The sequence below is a fragment of the Phyllostomus discolor genome, chromosome 8, assembly GCF_004126475.2.
Source record: "Phyllostomus discolor isolate MPI-MPIP mPhyDis1 chromosome 8, mPhyDis1.pri.v3, whole genome shotgun sequence".
NCBI classification, from domain to species: domain Eukaryota; kingdom Metazoa; phylum Chordata; class Mammalia; order Chiroptera; family Phyllostomidae; genus Phyllostomus; species Phyllostomus discolor.
Genome location: NC_040910.2, coordinates 57,845,073 through 57,859,414, shown reverse-complemented (window position 1 = coordinate 57,859,414; position 14,342 = coordinate 57,845,073). Strand labels below are relative to the sequence as shown.

At 44.1% G+C, this 14,342-nt stretch overlaps 1 pseudogene; it reads right to left on the bottom strand.

The window, feature by feature from the left end:
• Positions 1 to 6,504: 6,504 nt before the first annotated feature.
• Positions 6,505 to 9,245, bottom strand: LOC114515310 (annotated as a pseudogene).
• Between the last annotated feature and the right edge of the window lie 5,097 nt (positions 9,246 to 14,342).

Below are 14,342 nucleotides of genomic sequence, written 5' to 3'. Positions count from 1 at the left end.
CCTTCCCTAAGTTCCTGTCAATGGAACCCCCTGAATCCTTTCACTTCCTCCTCCACTGCTGAGATCCTTGTGCCTCTGTTAGTGCCACCTGGATAATCCAGGACACTTTCTGTGATTTAAGATCAACTGAGCAAATCTACCCCACCTGCTGCCTCAATGCCTCTTTGTCATGTAATGTGGCATGTTCATGGTTTGAAGACTCCGGCCGCCACGCTGATTTCCACCTGCTTTGGGGCAGTGCTCTTCATTATCTGTGTTGGCCAGATGCCTTTCCTCCTGACCTATCTTTGCATAGTTTTCATGATTATTCCTTTAAAAATATCTGTCACTCTTCTTTGAAATAATGGAGCTTTTCCTGGACTAACTTGTTTTGGAAGAGTAGCTGGGAAAGGCCTAGGGCATCCCCAGGATTCTGTGGACATAGTCCGGGGATGGGGGAAGGGTCTAAGTGACGGTCCAAGTGACCATCTTTACCGCCACTTGGGTGGTAAAATTTTAATCTTGATTTTTCTCTAATGAATGCAGACAACACAACCCAGTAGTGACTGTTGATCCTATTCATTTGTCACTAGTAGAAATTAGAGATATATTTTTTAAGGTTTTATTTATTTATTTCTAGAAAGAGGGGAGGGGAGGGAGAATGAGTGGGAGAGAAACATCAATGTGTGGTTGTCTTTCGTGTGCTCCCAACTGGAGACCTAGCCTGCAGCCCAGGCATGTGCCCTGACTGGGAATTGAACTAGCGATCCTCTGGCTCGCAGGCCAGTGCTCAATCCATTGATCCACACCAGCCAGGGCTAGAGATGTTTTTAAAACACTTCACAGCTGGTATTCTGAAATATCAGTTACCCTCATCACCATTTCCAAATTATACCATTATTAGGCCAACTGCTAGATCTTATTAATTGATGCATAAATATCACAAATTTAAAAATACTTCAGTAGCTGCATTTCACTATCAGGCTGCCTCTGTAGCTTATAAATTTTATTTAATGCATTTGAAAACACTGTTTTGAGAAGGGTCTATCTATGTCATCAGGCCACAGGGCAGCAGCCAGCCTCCCTATCTTTTGTCTGGCCTTTTCTTCTCCTCTTTGCTGGGTGTAGTCCTCTTCCCAGTAACCGGAAATTTCCTTGACTCATGTGATATCCACGCCAGGCACAAACTGGTGCTTCCCTTGGCCTTGTTCTGGCTTCTGGGCGTCGATGTGGCTCAGGCTGCCATCACTCAACTTCTCCCCACACTGGTAGCAGACAGCCACCACACTTGAAAATGCACGGCCCTATGCCATGCCATTGCTGTCATTGGGTTTTTGAGCCCACAAGATAGAAATGCAGAGGAAACACTGGAGAAATTTCCAGACAGACTTTACTGAGCTCATGCTTGAGCACAAGGAGGAAGCCCAGAGGTAGGGAGGGTTCCCTGAGCTGGCTTGGGGCTGCCTCTGTATGGCTGCTTTTACAGGCTGGGGACAAAGTTAGTTTTCACAAAAAACCTGGCTTTTTGAAAAGGGAAGGCTTGTAGAATTTTCCACTTGGGGCTGGAGAAGCAAGTGGTTAAAAGGGAGATAGAATTATATATCTCTCTTGTATATCTCTTGTGTATTATATATCTCCCGTGTGTGTGTGTGTGTGTGTGTGTGTGTGTATGCACACATGGAGTGGAGGGGTGGTGACATTCTTTTTTGAAAAATACTTTATTTATTTATTTTTAGAGAAAAGAAAAGGGAGGGAGAAAGAGAGGGAAACATCAATGTGTGGTTGTCTCTTACACGCTACTAACTGGGGACCTGGCCCACAACCCAGGCATGTGCCCTGACTGGGAATTAAACCAGTGACCCTTTGGTTCACAGGATGGTGCTCAATCCACTGAGCCTCACCAGCCAGGTTGGGGGGTGACATTCTTATGGTCGGTGATCTGGTGTTCCTTCTGTTCACCTGGCATTGCCTCCTTGGAATCAGGTGAGGGTGGTGGGGCAGAGCCCCTTGGGGTTTTTTTATCTGGTGTCCTCAGGATCCTGGGCCCAGGTCCTTAAGCTGGCTCAGTCTGAGTGTCCAGCCACTGCTGTGTCCATGGGGTTGTCCCATAGAGTGCACAGGCAGTGAGGCTTCATTGCCTGCTGCCTGCCAGTGTGTGTCTGCTGCTCTGGGAAGCCCTGGCTACTCCATGTGTCTGTCAAAGGGTCTCCTTCCTCACATCCTTCCTTATCTCTGTCCCCAACTCCATGTGTCTTAGGACCCTCTCATGACTGGTGACTCACAGATGTGTAAGTCCTTTTTGTTTCTCTTTCTTGACTCTGATGGGCCTGGCTCTGCATCAAGGAAGGACCAAGGTGAGCTCTAAGGCTGGTTTTTAGCAGCATCAGGCCCCAGGGGCAGGCCAGCAACTGTCCCAAGCCATCCCAGGATTGGCCTCCTCCCGCCTCAGCTATTGGCTGCCTGCCAGGCTCAGTCACTGAAAGGGCCCCTGGAGGAATTGGGAAAATGGGGCTAGTGGATCTGCTGTGAGGGGGAGGTGCCCACCAGGCTTCAGGAAAGGTGGTAGGTGTGATCTGCTGCCCCAGAAGCACATGACTGAGTCTGGCCTGGATTTTGTCCTGACCTTGGTGGGATGGAGCTTCTAGTAGTTGGGTGAGTGGGGCCTCTGGAACCCAGAAGATGGGTCTGTTGGAAAAGCCAGAGGGTGTTTCTATTGAACCTCCCATGAGAAGGAAGCGCCAGTCAGGTTCACAGAAAATGGGGGATTGGTTTCTGCTCCAAAGCCATTCATTGACACCCCAAGTCTGCCAGACCTCTTTGCCTGGCCCATGCACCTGACTCCTCAGCAGGGCTTAAGCTCTTCAGGGCAGTACCAGAGGGAGTGCAGAGGCTGGTGTTACTGGGAGGTGAGCGCTCCACCAGGAAAGATGGCTACTGCAGTATCGGACAATGACTCAGGGCCAGGAACCTGGTGGCTGTTCCCCCCCCCCCCCCCCCCCCCCCCCCCCCCGCCCCCGCATGTCTCTCCAGAACCACAAACTTTAGACTCTCCTTGGGTGACTTCAGTCTGCACTCCGCTCTTCTGCCAGGGCCCAGAGTAAGAGGTTGTGAACGAAATGTTGTGTATTGGCCCTTCAGGAGGGTGCTTGTGTCTCCAGCACACTGCCTCTCTGTAATGAACAGAAACACTGCTGCTTTTTATAGCCAGATGCTCTGTGGGCTCCTCTTCCCAGCTTTGGTGCTCTGGGCTGGGAAGCCTGGCCTGGAGTTCAGGCCTCATGCCTCTCAGGGGCAATCTCTGGCAGCTGACATGTCCCTCTGGCCCCTCTGCCGTTACCCATGGGAGCAGGGCCAGCCCCTTTCATGTCTCTACCCTTTTTACCAGTCTGGACATGCCTTCTTGTGCAAATCCTTGGTTGTAAGGCTGCTCTTCAGCTAGTCTTTATTTGTTTTTCAGGATGATTGCTCCCCAGTTTAGTTGTATTTCCAGTTTGGTCCTGGGAGTTGCTGAGTACAAGATCCACCTATTCCACCACTATCTGAAAAGATGTGTACTTTTGAAAAAATATTTAATTTGTTTATTTACTTTTAGAGAGAGGGGGAGGGAGGCAGAAAGAGAGGGAGAGAAACATCAATTGGTTTCCTCTCGCTCGCCGCCAACCAGGGACCTGGCCCACAAACCAGGCATGTGCCCTGACTGGGAACTAAGCCCGTGACAGTTTCGTTTGCTGTAGATACCCAACCCACTGAGCACATCAGTCAGGGTGAAAAGTTGTGTACTTGAAATTTGTTAAGACAGGAATCTCAATCATTTTTACCACACACGCACATGTAACTGTGTTCAGTGGCAGATGTGTTAAGTAACCTTGTTTGGGTAATCACTTCACAACATATAAATGTATCAAATAATCACATTGTACACCCCAAGCTCACACAATGTTGTTTGTCAATTATCTCAATAAGTCTGCATTGGGGAGTGATACGACTGAGAATCACAAGTTGGGAATTCAAAACCTGACAGTTTCTAGCAGGCAGTGTAAATAAGGCGTGTGCTGAGTCTAAGAGGTGCAGAGGCAACGGAGGCCATGGACTGCTGAAGAATCCATGCTCTGGCTCAGGTGGGCCATCTGTCCTGGCTCCGGGCTTTATGTTGCTTGAAGAAATGAGATGGTTGAATTGGTTTTAGAATTCTAAGACTTAGACAGAAACCTATTAATAAAATTTATTCAAAGAGAAATCTCTGATTTTGTTTTTGGCAACTAATTAAAAAATGTAAATAAACTGGAAGGCCAAGATTTTCCTCTAACCCTCACAATGAAATATTTGCCTTCTTTTCCTAAGGAAGAATTAATTATGAATTTATTTTAAAGGAGACAAAATATATGGAAAAAACACTCAGAATTACACAGAAAAAAATTCTAGACGGAACTGAATTTACTCTTATGTGAAAATGTTTATAGTTCACCAGTAAAATAAAATGTAAATGACTTTTAAATTTTACATGCCACTGATTTTTAGTAAGGTTCACAAATTCTCATACCACACCTGCTGCTTTTGAGACATAATTTATCTACTTCTACTCAGAATGTTTGTTTTTATTCTAGATTCAATTTTGCAATAAAAACTCCTAGATTTTCTTTAACTCAATCAGCCCTCCAAAACCACTGGGGAGTGCTGAGGAGTATCACTTAAAGGTACATGTGGCGAGGACAGCTGGGCCCTGTGATGAGAGTCTCTGATTCTGATGCTCCTTCTAGGGGATAATTATAGAGAACAGCTTGAAAAAGGAAGAACTAAGTGGACACAAAATGCCAATTCCAAATAAAGTGTATAGGATGTTTGCATTTCAGAAAGTGTAAGGGCCCAGCATTGCGGGGACTCTGGAGTACCTGGACTCATAAAACCATGAAAACCAGTCTCAACTGAGACACCAGGGGTGGCCAAGGTGAGAAGCATGTGTGCCCACAGCTTGGCCGTAGGGAAATGTCCCTCCATGGAGAGGGAGAGTCAGCAGCGACACACAGGGCCTACACCAGGCTTCTCCTTACAATGACTCATAGGGACTCAATAATGCAAAATTATCATTGTGTTCTCACACTGAATTCCTCTTTGGTACACTGCCCCTTTCTGTTCCATGTGATTTGTCCAACGGTTACTTTCAGTTTAAAATGCAGTCTCTTTCTTGGAAATCTCAGCCTCCTTGGCAATCTCCACCTCCTGTCCCTTCTCTTCTTTTTGTTGGGGGAGGTACGTGCTGGTGAGCTTATCTCTGTCCTTGCTGGGCCCCTCTGAGCTGTCCCAGCCTGGGCCTAGATACTGGCTTCTTACCCAGCTGCACCCAGCACCACATCCCCTTCCCAGTCTCAGCCCCCTTGAGGTTTCTGGTTGCCCCAGAATGTGTGTTTCCTCCATGGGTCTGGGTCATGAAGGGTTTTTTGAGTATGTTGTTGTAACTGTAGATAGTCAGTTGGACTACTGGGGAGCTTCCCCAGTTGACCAAAATGGCACAGGAGCAGGTTCTTACACTGAGTGTGCCAAAAGCTAGACAAATGAATGGATAGGGCTCAAGCACACCAAATACTAGCAAGACAGGGCCCAAGTGTGCCAAAAGATAGCAAGATAATTAGACAGAAAAAGCCCCCCCCCTCCTTATCCTTGCTGGAGCAGGAAGGAGGGATGTTCTATGAGACAGGAGTCCTCCATTCTCCTAGGTCATGACACATGAATAAACTTCTTTCCTTTTGCACCACCACCTGCCTCATGAGTTTGGCTTTTGTTGTGGTAGGCAGCCAAGGCTACATTTCAGTTACAGTTTTTTTGTGACCCAGACAAGACAGTGTAGACTTTGGTAAGTCCTGGAGAACCCAGGCTATCTCTTTTTTTCTTGATGAGTCTGATTAAAATTTGTCAATCTTGTTTATCTTTTCAAAGAATCAGCTCTTGGATTCATTGATTTTTAGTATGTTTTAAGACTCTATTTTCTTTATTTCTGCTCTTATCTTTTAAAAAATATAACATCATTTAATTTAAAACAGTAGTGTAAACAGGAAAATAGCACAAAAATACAGTGTTGCATAGAAGGCTTGTGCTTGCCGCTGAGAAGCTGAAGCCAGAGGAGGCTGTGGATTCAGGGAATGAACACTCTCTAAAGGATGGAGAGAGTGGCCTCAGGGGCAGAAGACCAGGATAGCTGCCCATCTGAAACCACCTCATACAGGGCTCTTTAGATCTCAGCCATGTCCCAAATACCAATATGAGGGGATGCAATTATTAACTCCAGCTGATTCTCCCAAGAGTGTCTGTCCAGTGAGAGTGCACTTGGGACAGGTGCATTTGTATGTTAAGTGATGAAGAGCACCCAAAGTCTTACCACCACTAGTCTTCCAGAGGCCCAGTTCACAGGACTGGCCTCCCTGTGCTGTGCAGCCAGAGTCATTGCTATTTACTGCCCTGGCCTGGAATCTGGGCTTCCTCTATTATGTTGTCAACCTTTCTATTGCCACTCAAGGGTGCTGGTGCCATGGTACTCTCTCCTAGGACCCACTAGTTTGGCTAAAAAAAACGAACAAACCTTCAGCTCATCCCACTCCTCTGATCAGTAGATTTCTCCCTATTCTCCTAACAAAATGTCTTTTGAAGTCTTCATTTCTTCTCCCAGTTGACACTTCCAGTTTATCCAATTTCTTCTTCATTATTTGGTATTTCACAGTGGTCTCAGAGAACATGTCAAGTAGGATGTCCACTTTGATCTTCAAGAAACTGTTTTCTTCTGGAGACACTGAGCCTCCCTCCAGTCTACACCTCCAGTAATTCCTGCCTGTGCTGTCCAATGCAGTTTTCAACTTCAGGTTTGTCCAGCCAGGTTCATAGAGGGATTCCATAGTCAAGGCTCAGCTCCACCTCCCAGGTTGACTGATCCATATTATGCAAGTTGGAGAGAGAAGCAGACTTCCAAGGGATGTCTTCTTTGGATTGAACATATTCCCAAAGAGGCAACTTTGGCCTGATGCATTCCAGAAGCCAGTTCCAAATAAACACCTAAACCACCTGAAAGCTGCCCCGAGGGTCTGTGATACTTGTGGCGACAACAAACATGGGTCTCTCCCTCTGCCCTGTTCTTAGTTATATCCTTCTGTTCACTCACTTTGGGCCTTGTTTGTTGTTCTTTCACAAGTTCCTTTAAGTGTAAAATTAGATTATTTACTTGAGATTTCTCTTATTCCTGAAGGAGGCCTGTAGTGCTATGAATTTCCCTCTTAGGACAGTGCTCCCTGTGTCCCACAGATTTTGGGTTGTGTGTTCTCATTTTCATTTGTTTCAGGTATCTTCAGTTTCTTCCTTGACCTCATTGTTAACCCATTCATTGTTTAATAACATGTTTATCTTCCATATCTTTATGTATTTTTCAGTTTTCTTCTTGTGATTGATTACTAGTTTCATGGCATTATGGTCAAAGAAGATGCTTGATATGACTTCAGTCTTCTTAAATTTATTGAGACTTATTTTTTGCTCTAACATGTGGCCTATCCTAGAAAATATTCCATGTACATTTGAAAATAACTTGTATATTCTTATCCGTAGTCAGATGTGTTATCCATTGTGCCACTGGCCCCGCACTGAGAATGTATATTCTGCTGCTTTGGAATGAAATACTCTAAAGATGTCAACTAAATCCATTTGATCTAGTGTGTTGTTTAAGCCTGTTATCTCCTGTTGATTCTCTTTCTGGAAAATATTTCCATTGATGTCAAGGGGATGTTATAATCCCCTGCTATCATTGTTTTACTGTCTGACTCCCCTTTACATCCATCAAGATTTGCTTATGCATTTAGGTGTTCCTATTTTGGATATATAACTCTTTACTAGGGTTATCCTCTTGTTGGATTGTTCCCTGTATCATTATGTAGTGTATCTTACTATAGCCATGATTTTAAACTCTATTTTTTAAGATATAAGTATTGCTACCCCAGCTTTTAAAAATATTTCCAGTTGCATGAAATATTTATTTTATCCTTTTACTTTTAGGTTAGGTGTGTATCTTTCTTTCTGAGGTGGGTCTCTCTTTTTTAAAAAGATTCTATTTATTTATTTATTTATTTGTCTGTCTATTTATTTATTCATTTATTTATTTGGAGAGGGGAAGGTAGGGAGAAAGGAAGAGAAACATCAATGTGAGAGAGAAACACTGATCGGTTGCCTCTCATATGCACCTAGACTAGGGACTGAACCCATAGCCCAGACATGTGCCCTGACTGGAAATCAAACCAGTGACCTTTTGCTTTCCTGGATGATGCCCAACTAACTGAGTCACACCGGTCAGGGCTGAAGTAGGTCTCTTATAGATAGCAAATATATGGGTCTTGTATTCTTATCCATTCATGTACCTTATGTCTCTTGATCGGAGCATTTAAGCCATTTACATTTAAAGTGATTATTAACAGGAACACATTTATTGCCATTTTATTTTTTAAAACTATGTTCTTCTGTTTTTTCTTTTTCTCCTTAAAACAAGCTTTTTAACATTTGTTGTAATATGGTTTGCCTCTGTTTCCAGCCTTCATCAGCACAGCAATCTTCTATCTAACAAGGCCCTTTGTTTCTACTCCCCCTAGAGGTGCTGATTCTCTTTCCTATGCCTTCTAATCCATGTCAAATCACAAACTGCAAAAACACTAAGCATGAAGAGTGTACATTGCACAGGAGGGGCGCCGATCCCACAGGTCATCCGACCAGCATAAATTGGCTGACTTCTTCCTTGCTAAAAGGACCCCAAACCTGTGCAAGTATCCACCCCTTTGCTGTAGGACTCTGAAAGAGTTAACCTGTTCCTCCAACTCCATTGTAGGCTCCTGGGGCCCTGGTAATGATAGTGTGAGGAGTGGGCCGGCAAGTAAGTTCTGGTTATGGGACCAAAACTTCACAGAGAAATAGCTCATGCTCCTAAGAAAGAATTTTTATAATATTTGGTCTTTTGCTGTCAATAGATGTGGTCAGTCAAAAGAATGCTTGGAATGACCATGGCATTTTGTGACTATGGAGGACCTTAAAACACTCTGAGGATGGTAGAGCCAGAAATGGAAGGAACAAGTCCACTGAAGTAATTTTCATGCGTACCTTGGTGTTTAAGCAATTTAATAGCACTTTTCCTTTTTTTAAAATTTATTTTATTGATTATGCCAACCTGGGTCCAAAAGGCCACGCACCATAGCCTTCTGCTTATGATGCTCTGGAAAAGCGACAACTTTAGCTAGAAAAACCAGGCCCATGGTTGCCAGGATCTATGGGTAGGGACAGAGGTTGATTATGAAGTGGCACATGGAGAGATTGGGAGGTGATAGAAGTGTTCTGTCTCTCAACTGTGATGGTGGTTGTGTGGCCATACATGCTTGTGAGAACTCAGAAACCTGTGTATGAAAAAGGCCTGGATTTTTACTGCACGTCCGGTAACCTCATTTGCTCAATTTACCCAAATAAAAACAAACAAAGACCCCTGTCAAGAGAACTAAAGGATAAACTGCAATTCAATAGAGCCTAACCATTTCATTAGAATATATACATACATATGAGGTCTGTTTAGAAAAAGTCCAGCCATTGTTAATATAACAAGAAGAGTTTGTGTGACATTGATGTAACCTGGCAGCCATCAATGTAAGTGAACTGGAATGCACGTGTAAACAATGACAACTTCACTGTACTAGTCTGTGGGGTCAGTAGATGCCACTGAGTGAGCATGTGTGCTGTGTGGCCATCACATTCAAAATGACTGAGCAAGTACGGCAAAAATCAGCATTAAATTTTGCATGAAGCTTGAACATTCCTCTGTGGAAACTACTTGAATGATTCAGAAGGCTGTGGGTAACTAGTGATTGGCAGCTTCATCACAACAACACACCTGCTCATGCATCATGTCTTGTGCAGATTTTTTTTTGTGAAACATCATATCACCCAGGTGACTCAGACCCACTTTCAGCCCAGATCTTGTGCCCTGCAACGTATGGCTTTTCCCAAAACTTTTTTTTCTTTTAATATATTTTCTTGATTATGCTATTGCAGTCATCCCATTTCTTCCCTTTTTATTCCCCTCCACGCTGTATGCCCCCTTCTACCTGCATTCCCCGCTTTAGTTCATGTCCATGAGTCACACATATAAGTTTTTTGGTTTCTACATTTTCTATGCTATTCTTAACCTCCCCCTGTCTATTTTCTACCTACCATTTATGCTACTTATTCTCTGCACCTTTTCCCCCCCTCCCCTTCTCACTCCCATGCTGATAACCCTCCATGTGATCTCCATTTCTGTGATTCTCTTCCTGTTCTAGTTGTTTGCTTAGTCTGTTTTTGTGTGTTTGTTGTCATCTTAATGTTCATATTTTTTATCTTCTTTTTCTTAGATAAGTCTCTTTAATATTTTGTATAATAAGCGCTGTGTGATGACGAACTCCTTTAACTTGACTTTATATGGGAAGCACTTCATCTGCCCTTCTCTTAGAAATGATAGCTCTGCTGGAAAGAGTAATTTTGGATGTAGGCCCTTGCCATTCATGACTTTGAATACTTCTTTCCAGCCCCTTCTTGCTTGTAAGGTTTCTTTTGAGAAATCAGCTGATAGTCTAATGGGAACTCCTTTGTATGTAACTGTCTCCTTTTCTCTTGCTGCTTTTAAGATTTTCTCCTTCATTTTAATCTTGGCTAATGTAATTATGATGTACCCTGGTGTGTTCCTTCTTGTGTTCAACTTCTTCGGGACTCTCTGAGCTTCCTGGACTTCCTGGAAGTCTATTTCCTTTGCCAGATTAGGAAAGTTCTCCTTCATTATTTGTTCAAATATGTTTTCAAGTTCTTGCTCTTATTCTTCTCCTTCCGGCACCCCTATGATTCAGATACTGGAATGTTTAAAGTTGTCCTGGAGGTTCCTAAGCCTCTTCTTATTTTTTTGAATTCTTGTTTCTTCATTTTGTTCTGGTTGAATATTTCTTCTTTCTGCTCCAAACCATTTGATGTCAATCCTGGTTTCCTTTCCATCACTGTTGGCACCCTGTAGATTTTTCTTTATTTCATATAATCAACCTTCATTGCTGCCTGGGTCTTTTTTTTTCTGCTGTTGTAGTACCCAGTGAGTTTCTGGAGCATCCTGATTACCAGTGTTTTGAACCGTGCATCTGATAGGTTGGCAATCTCTTTGTCGCTTCATTGTATTTTTCCTGGAGCTTTGATCTGTTCTTTCATCTTTGGGACATTTTTTTTTTTCTCAGTGCACCTGTGATGAAGGAAGGGGTGAAAGCCTTAAGTGTTCAGCAGGGAGGGGCAACACACATCAATTTGTTCTGATGCTATATGTGGAGGAGGGGCCTGAGAAGGAGCAGTGCCACTTGCTCAGCTCTGTGCCAGGGTTCAGTCACTTCTCCCATTACCCACTAGCAAATTGGGCCTTTCTGGTCCCGATTCCTGGGTGGGTGGGCTTGTGTACATTCTAGGACCCTGTGGGTCTCTCCAGTGAACTCTCCTGTGAGGCTGGAAGTTTCTCCTGCTGCAGCCTCAACACCCACAGGTGTTTTCAGTCAGAGGCTTTGAGGCTTTATTTCCCTGTGCTGCAACTCTGGGTTGTGCAGTCCGCCTCACTCCCCAGTTGTTCCTCCTGATTAAACTGCATGCGAATGTGGGACCACCTAGTGTGCAAGCCACCACAATGCCACGTCCTCCAGCTGCTGCCTTGCTGCGAGTCCTCTCTGCCTGGTTGCCTGTCTCTGCTCCTCCTGGTCTGGATAAATGTTTCTTCTTTAAGTCCTTGGTTGTCAGACTTCCATGCATTTTGATTTTCTGGCAGTTCGGGTTGTTTTTTGTTTTTAAAATTGTTGTTGTCCTTGTTTTGGTTGTGCGAGGAGGCACAGTGTATCTACCTATGCCTTCACCTTGGCCAGAAGTCCCCCCTTTTTCTGAAACTTAAATCACCTTTTGAAAGAGAAGGGATTTCAGACCATTGATGAGATTCAGGAAAATATGATGGGGCAGCTGATGGCAATTAGAAGAGCTGTTGGAGGTTCCAAGGTTCCTATTTTGAAGGGGACTGAGGTGTTATTGTCCTGTGTAGAATGTTTCTTGTACCTTGAATCTTCTTCAATAAATGTCTCTATTTTTCATAGTACATGGCTGGATACCTTCTGGATAGACCTCATATCACTAGGACAGCATGAAAAGTACATAATTGTTCTAGGAGGGAAAAATAATTCACAATTTATTTTGATTATTCAACAATGAAAAATTAAATCTCATCCTAGAAGTCAGGACCCTCAAATTTAAGTATCAATATCACCATTAACTAGTTGACTGCATCCTTAAAAAGTCCTAAATTAGCCTGGCTGGTGTAGCTCAGTGGATTGAGCACGGGCTGCGAACCAAAGTGTTGCAGGTTTGATTCCCAGTCAGGGCACATGCCTGGGTTGCAGGCTATGGCCCCCAGCAACCACACATTGCTTTTTTAAAAAGTCCTAAATTCACTCAATTTCTCTTTCTACATTCATACAAATGCATGTAGCACAGCAAGCCTCCTTCATAGGCAGGTTATGATAAGCATTTGTTGTTTTATAAAAATATTTATTTATTTTTAGAGAGAGGGAAGGGATGCAGAAAGAGAGAGAAAAACACTTATGTGTGAGAGAAGCATCTATTGTTCTCAACTGGGGATTGAACCTGCAACCCAGGCATGTGTCCTGACTGGGAATTGAACTGGTGACATTTCAATTTGCAGGATGGTGCCCAAACAACTGAGCCACACCAGTCAGGGCCTGATAACCATTTAATGGGAGGATTTATTTTAGGGTTTATGTTGAAGAAGCAGTGTTAGTTAATTTCACTTGTTTAGTTTGTTGTTTTCATTTACTGTTTTAGTTTGGTTTGAATAATGCAAGTTCATGGCAACAAAGTGAAGATTTAACTACAAGAAAGGTACAAAGAAGAAAGGGAAAGTTCCCTCATTCCTAAAAAGAAAACCCCTTGTTCCTGGTGCTTGAGGCATCCCTTTCCCTTAGGAAGTTGGTCTTAGTGCTGTCTCTGCTTCTCAGCCTCCAGGGTCCTTGCTGCCCCCACAGGACCTGGCCCCAGTAACACGGAGGAGAGGGACCTGGCTGCTCTCCCACCCCAGCCACAGTAGGTGCAGAGGCCTCTCTCCCATCTCCCCAAGCTGTGTGGTATTCTAACAGCGGCAGTACAGGGAGCTGTCCACTCCGACAGGCTTCTCTGAATCAGGCTGCATTTCCAAGGCCTCACATTTATCCATTTGTTCAATCCTTAGGGCAGCTACTTTTGTCCCACTTGATAGATGAGAAGACTGAGGCACAAAGAGACAAAGTCAATTGCCAATTACTGCTCTGCTGGACTTGGACACTTGTTCTTGCTCCAGAGTCCCTGAACCCACCTGGGGTGCTGAGCACCCCCCACTCCCCTACTCTCTTGAACTCATGCTGCTGTCAGACTGTGGTCCTGCAGCCATTGTGAGAGCCAGAACACAGGCCTGTGGGTTTCATCCCCAGCTCCCTGGGTAAAGCACAGAGCTGTCCAGCTTTGTGGGAGTGCCTGGCTCACACTAGGCACTCCATGAACGTCAGCCAAATAACTGAATCAGTGATTCAGGGAGTGGAGTCTGTTCTTATCCAAGAAAAATAAAATCAGGATTTTGGAGAGATATCTGCACTCCTGTGTTTATTGCAGCCTGTCCACAATAGCCAAGACATGAAAGCAGACATGAAAAGAATAAAATCTTGCCCTTTGTGACAGCATGGAGGGACCTAGAGAGCATTATGCCAAGTGAAATAGTAAGACAAATACTCTATAACCTCACTTATATATGAAATCTGAAATAGCCAAACTTATAGAGTAGAATGGCAGTTGCCAGCACTGGGAGGAGACAGAAAAGGCATCTTAGTTAAAAGGTAGTTTGAGTTTCTGTTGTACAAGATGACAAAGTCCCAGAGGTCTACTGCACAGCACAGTGCCTGTAGTGAATAATACTGCATTGTATATTACCATTTGCTAAAAGGGTAGACCTTATGTTCAGTGACCTTATCACACATACATGTTGTTGTCGTCATCATCATCATCATCATCAGAGAGGACACTTTGGGAGGCGATAAATGTGTTTCTGGCCTTGATGGTGATGGTTTCATGGTGTACACCCACCTCAATAAAATGGTTAAAAATTAACAGGTAATGGAGAGAACCCCTACTACCTGCCGCTTCCTCCATGTGACATCTTAGAGAGCCCAGGATCCCCTGCTCACCAGCTCTGGGGGGATCTGCATTGCATTCCTCTGTCCTTACAACACTCACACAGCTGCTGAACATTCCTGCCCTGCCCCACCCACCACACC